General features: G+C 44.5%; 1 long non-coding RNA gene across 2 annotated transcripts; it reads left to right on the forward strand.

Annotated features, from left to right (window-relative positions):
* Nucleotides 1-1830: 1830 nt before the first annotated feature.
* Nucleotides 1831-5546, forward strand: LOC134452730 (uncharacterized). 2 transcript variants are annotated; one of them, XR_010035510.1, is made up of 5 exons: nt 1831-2020; nt 2651-3238; nt 3465-3561; nt 4161-4329; nt 4556-5546. It is a non-coding gene; the product is annotated as an uncharacterized LOC134452730 (long non-coding RNA). The 2 variants fall into 2 exon arrangements; XR_010035511.1 differs by lacking the exon at nt 1831-2020 and adding an exon at nt 2159-2367.
* The last annotated feature ends 1317 nt before the right edge of the window (nt 5547-6863 follow it).

A 6863-nucleotide genomic window follows, 5' to 3' on the forward strand; every position in this document is an offset into this window, starting at 1 on the left:
ACATATGGAAATATTTGTGCTTATTTCGTGGACTCACTAGCAACGGATGGAAAAGCCATGGACGACTTAAAAAGCCTCCGAGGCATACCAGTATTTGCACAGTCAGAAAGTTGGTCGCATACTGTCTTATAAGCACGAACGTTTTGTTTATTTGATAGCCGATGTTGAACCAAGTCAGTGCTTGAATAGCGCCTGGCACAATGCGTGGGTGCTGACCACAGAAGCAGGAGACATCAAAACAGCTGGATGTACGTGTGTCGCTGGACCGGGAAGATCTTGTTCCCATGCAGCTGCGATCCTGTGGAAGGTAACTAAATTTGACCATTGTACTCTAGGCTTATATCTTTTTATGACTTTAATTATTTGGACTACATCATAGCGACTTGGTTAGTGTGTGTGATAGATGATGATCATAATAACACATGCTATGTATAGCCACTACCTTACCACCTGTCTGAAAAAAAAATCCTGGACATTTCAAACTCAGTCGACCTTGCTTGTACAGAATGGTAAGCTATCCTGCATTCATTGTCCAGGAAAGTATTTTTTTCCTGGAAAAAATGTGCGTGTGTTTGAGAGAGGATGATCATAATAACACATAGGGTTGCCACCTGTGTCTGACAAAAATCCTGGACATTTCAAACTCAATCGACCACTTTGCTTGTAGCGTATGCAATGGTAAGCTATCCTTCATTCATTGTCCAGGAAAGGATTTTTTTTCCTGGATAGGTCATTCAAATTCTGGACAATCAGGAAAAACATGGACAGGTGGCAACACTAATAACACATTTCTTTATAAACTCAGTACAATACCAATGCCCTGTTTTTACTATCTCTAGGTAGAAAATGCCGTGAGACAGGGGAAAACCGGGCTCGTCTGCACAGACGGACAGAACCAGTGGAATGCTGGGTCTAAAACAAATGCTGGTCAGAGGAAGATGAAGTATGTGCAGCTTCAAGAGACACAACAGGACAGACCTCTACCAGCTGCAATCAACTGCACAGCCATTCTCTTCCACTCCAGAACCAGCACAGGAGGTGAGACTCTTTAGAAGTCATGAAGAGTGGAGGAAGAACGCACTTGCCTCACCGATGGCAGCACTTTTCAATTGCCCTGGGGATAGCCTCCTTCAGCTCTGCCTAAATGCCGACACCACCAACATCACTGATCCAACACCATGCCCACACCTCCATCTCCTAATCCATGATGAGCACCACACACCACTGGCTTGTGAAAAATGCAGAACTTTTTACGACCAGTGCATGTAAAGAAATTGACAATAAAACCTACTTGACTTGACTTGACTTGACATGCCCACACCCAAGTTTGAGGAGATTGAGAGGGCTACCAAACAACAGAGCAAAGAACAGGTCTGGCATGATGCAAGGAGAGTCCGCATTACAGCAAGCACAGCAAAAAAGGTGCCCATTCGCTTAACCACAGCGCCTGAGAAGTTTTTGTCAGAGCACTTGCATCCATCCTTCCGTGGCAAAGCCGCAACTCGCCAAGGAGCAGAGGGGGAGGAAGTGGCAAGGGACCATTTTGAAACTCTGGGCAACAGCATCGAGTGTAAAGGGTTAGTGGTGTGTAAAATGGAGCCGTGGCTTGCAGCATCCCCCGATGGAGTGATTAACAAAGACACTCTTTTAGAGATCAAAACACCAGTGATGGGAAACAAGTGGATACATTTTTGGCAACAAAGGGCTGCGAAATCACCACTGTGGCAAACGCCGATAGGGTGGAATACCTTATTGCCTGCAACGGTCAAAAGGGCTACTACATGCAGGTTCAACTTGGGATGTACTGCACAGGGCTTCAGCACAATATGGTCCAGCTGCGTCTTGTCCAGCTAATACCGCTACGCCCATTCCTCCTTACTAGACCGCCCTCACAGTAACGCCCCTTTGGCTGTTCAAGTTTCTCAAGTCAGTGACATGCTGCCGAATGACAACACAAGCGCCGCACAGGACTTTTTAAAACGACTGAATGGATTTCGCTGCAGCGATCACTCAACTGTCGGTAAGATTTCAATATAAATGCATGAATATACATAACGGTTACTTTACGAGTTGACTTTCAGTCGGAGGGCGAACATTTACCTCGGCCCACCAACTAGCGGTTATTTAGCTTCAAGGCAAGCTAACAGGCCGCCCTTCCTAAGTTTCAGATGTTGTGTGTATATTTGTCATAATGACTTGATGTAGCAGTGCTAAAAATAAACCTTTATATGTTCTCTTAGTGAACTTCTCAAAATATATGGGCTATAATGTATAATGTACTTGGGATGGGTTTATCGTTACCCATTGTTTCTGATGGGGCGTTAATTGGTGTGGCACCCCGGAAATCTTCCTCACTTCTGGCAAGGGGTAAGCTGTGTTATTTTTTCCTCCGTGTCACAAACTATTTAATGATGTTTCTGTACTTTAATTTCTCTGTTATTTTATTGATCTTTGATGGGAGCATATTCTGTTACGTTTGTGTTGATATTTTCGTTGCAATTTTCGCTCAAAGTATGTAAATTAGCGCTATTAATGTCCGCGATCGTTATGAAGTTAACAGGTGCTAACGAGCCTATTGTGTCGCAGGAATGCCGTTTGCTTCGCCCCCTTGCAGTGTGCCTCATTGTGTCCGCCCTGTCTGTTGTTTCAGATTGGGAAGTAAATAAATGCTACTGGATCGAGACCCCTCATCTCTCCTGCCTCTTCAATCATCCAAAGACTGTTAAGTTTGTTATTTTAATGTAATGGTCGGTTCATGTCCGTTACATTGACTTGACTTGTCATTGGGTCTGATTTTAAATGTGCCATATAGTTCAATGTGGGAGCAGGTTCACACACTAAATAAGACACTAAGGTCAAGCACAATCAGATTTTTTTTTTTTTTAAACAATTCTCAGAGCAGAGTAGAGCAGACGTTTCAGGTTACTGCCATCAGAGAGTAGTGACTTGACCTTAGTGTCTTAAGTGTGCTCCCACATTGAACTCTACTTTTTGGGTCCATGCACCTACTTATTTCTAAACATCTAAGCGCAATTATACCCCTGCCTCCTGATGTGCCATATAACCTGTATCTCTCCAATTGTGTGTGTGTGTGTGTGTGAGAGAGAGAGAATGTGTGCATGCAGATATAAGAAGTTGGGGTTGATGATCCACATGATGGTGATGGACCAGGACAGCTCTGGACCTCCTGACTGGCAGCTCCATCCTCAACCTCTTCCTGCCCTTCACACATGTGCAGGTAAGGCCATTTTTTAAAAACTCACTGCATTGTCTGTGGCAAACGTAGGAGAAAAGGAGTGTGCGAGTGAGTAAGTGAGAACCCGGTCATTATACATGTGACCCTTAAAGGGCGTGTGTGTCTCCTAGAACCAAGACAGTGGCAGTGTGTGTCTGTCTGTCTTTGGTTAAGGATATCTTTAAGATATTACCTTGTTGTGGTAACATAATTTTGCTATTTCTGACAGGCAGAGAGGCAGTTTTCTGAAGGATGGTTGATGTCAGTACCAACATGTTGTGATGGAGGCTTCCACCTGAGCTGAACACAGAAACTTGCACACAGTGGTGAGTAAAACACTGAATCTAAAGACAAGCTGGGCTACTTCACAGTGACTAGACCCAGAGATGACTGGAGCACTCAGCAACTTTTTTAGAGGTTTTTTATTTTGGTGCACAAAATGACTGACGTTTCGGCGCACGGCGCACCGGCGCACTCTGAGGAAGGCGCAGGTGCGCCGAAACGTCAGTCATTTTGTGCACCAAAATAAAAAACCTCTAAAAAAAGTTGCTGAGTGCTCCAGTCATCTCTGGGTCTAGTCACTGTGAAGTAGCCCAGCTTGTCTTTATACTGCTGTCCTCGACGGTGAGCACCACCAAGGCTGAAGCGCAGACATCCCCTCTTCGAAAACACTGAATCTGTTTTGTTCTGCACTAGAACTATACATATTTCAAACAGTAATTCCTTTCTGTGCTGTGTTCGTTTATTGCAATATGTATAGAGGATAACACAAAACACTGGCACTGTAGTGATCCCTGCACAGGCCAGAAGCTGTGTATCTTCAGCCTGGTGTTCTGCATTAAAATGATGGGTGTGTTTTTTTTTATGTAGTGTATTCTATGTATCCCTCTCGTGTGTGTGTGTATGTCTGTGTGCATGCGTGCAGATGGAAGCAGTCGTTCCTGTTCAGCATTGATATGCCGGTAATGGGTTTGATGAGCCACAGCATGGTGATGGGCAATCAGCATCAGGACCAGGGCCGCTCACAAGGAGAACCTCCTGCCCTGCCTCTTCATCCTCAACCTCCAATCTTCCTGCTCTTCACACATGTGCAGGTGAGGACAACCTCTAAAATGCACACTTGACCTGAGGCAAAGGGGGAGAGATTAGGCGTGCATGCATGCACGCGCACCAAACTTTAAGACAGTAGCAGTGTGTGTGGGGGCATGTGCACAAGCATATGCACGTGCTCATGTCATGTCCTTCTGTAGGTAGATAAGGGGTGGTTGTTTTTGTCTTAATAGTCATTCATTTAACATTAACATGCCTTTTTTTTGACAGGCACGGAGCCAGCTTTCAGAGGGAGGGCTGATGACACCAGCAGACTTCGGATCTGAACCTGATCAACCCAGCACCAACCACTGTGCCGCTCCTCCTCTGCCAACTGCACCACATGGCTCCACCATCTCAAAAAGGCACAGACACTACTCCACTTCCTGCGAAGGATGAGAGAAGAGCCGACCTCCCCACATCGGCACTCACCACCTTCTACAGGGGTGTCATTGAGAGCACCCTGGCCAGCAGCCTCTCTGTCTGGCATGGCAGCCGTCAAGAGTGGTGAGGACAGCAGAAAAGCTCATAAGATCACCCCTACCAGCCATTCCGGATCTGTACACTTCACACTGTTCCAAGAGGGCAATGAACATCATAAAGACACAACTCATCCAGCACACAGACCGCCCTCCCTACTACCATCAGGGAAGCGCTAGCCCACCATGCGGTGCTGCAAAAGCACACTGGGAAACGGCTTCTTTCCACAAGCCATCAGACTCCTCAACGCACTGAAGAAAACCACATGAATAACCAAGGACACGAGAGAATATTCCATGAACACTTCTTTCACCATGCCACTTACATTTTACTCATTGCACCTTGTATACAGCATCTTCACATCACCTGTATGAACTCCTCCTGCCATGTGTGTGTGTGTGTCCACTGTGTTTGTGTATTTATTGTCCATCAGTATGTTAATTGCACACTGTTTGGGTGTGAGTGTATTTATAGTATGTATCAGTCTGTATTTAATGTCAATGCCTTATTTTTAGTTATTAGTTAAATGCACATTGGAGACTGGTCAAACACAATTTTCAAACTTTGTGTTAACCCTCCATAGATTTTTTTGTCAAAAAATGGAGTCTAATCTACTGTACTAGGCTATCAACAGACCACACAGTTGAGTGCTGTTTTATGCACTCTGAATATGAGGAGAGGAAGAGGTGACCGTTCACACTTCATAGTGTAAAAGTAAACGGAAATACATTTTCACATTTCATTCCTGTCTCGTTCGTTCACTTCTTTCAGCAATGTATGTGGCCTACATGCAGGGAAGCTGACAGGGGGGACAAAGGGGTCCGTTGACCTGGGCCCAGTGAGACGAGGGGTCCAGGAATGGGTCCTCATTACATTGTATGTAGTCTATGTATTGAGTGGGGGGCCCTTTCAGATGACTTTGTCCTGGGCACAGCCAAAGCTGTCAGCGGCCCTGATTATGTACGCACAAACACTGGTTATGATGGTAGGAAAAATGTTCTGTTTTCTGATGGCCTTTGAATTAAGACAGGCCAATCTGGAACCTCTCCTGGATAAAGAGGTAAGCTTCAATAGTGTGGTCACTCCTAAATCATAGACAGACATGGAGTATGGTAGGCCTATGGTAATGAAGAAATCGTTTTTCACCAATAGAACAAAAATGGCCTATTGCCATTTCAAATACTATTTCATATATTTTTTCATTAATATCTGCTCTTTCCAAGCTGACCACATTGCCACATGAATGTCATTACTTTAAAAAGTAGGGAATGTGTTGCTGATGTTTTACATCGTTTCAAACTTTTCTAAGTAGCCTATACCAAGTGAACAACCTCGCCAAAAAAGGGTTTTTTAATTATTATTATTTGTCCGGGTGTGTGAATATCCTGGAAAGGATGTTAAATCATATATAGCCTACACAGTGTTAACAGTGACCTTGATACACACAGCTAGGTAAGGTGATGTCAACGTCGTCGTGTTGAAATTAAAGCATTTTGGCGACCCGATACGTTGCTATGACAAATTTGTGCATAGCGACACGAGTCCTAAACAGTAGGCTACAATGTCCAAGGTACGGGAAGACAAAGCAAAAGACATTGGGATTAGAAAACGTGTGATTTATCTCACTTTCTTACATAAATTGTTGAGAATATTATGTCAGTGGAATGTTCAGTGAAACGTTTCTCTGGAAGATAACAATTTGGACGGGATATCTTTGTAACAAACATGGAGCCTTCTTCCGGAAATGGCCTTGAAAATGACATCATGCAGTATCCCTTCACGATTGGCCAATACGGCAAATGCCGGGAACGCCCATGGGCGTGCTTGCATTAAGGGTGGAACTGTTTTACTGCAGCTGGACCCTTCTCCTTCAGCACGCCAAGTTGGTCATCTGGAACAAAACGGAGCACCTAGAAATAGAAGTACCCTATGACCAAGGCTTTGTTCAGGAGCATATCACAAGGTTGCGCACGTTCTACTTTTCCCACATGCTCCCAAAATTTTTGATGATTTTGTTGAGGGAAGGTTACAGTTCTGCAGTAAGTATCTCAGCATTGTA

Source organism: Engraulis encrasicolus, chromosome 7 (assembly GCF_034702125.1).
Source record: "Engraulis encrasicolus isolate BLACKSEA-1 chromosome 7, IST_EnEncr_1.0, whole genome shotgun sequence".
In the NCBI taxonomy this organism is placed as follows: Eukaryota; Metazoa; Chordata; class Actinopteri; order Clupeiformes; family Engraulidae; genus Engraulis; species Engraulis encrasicolus.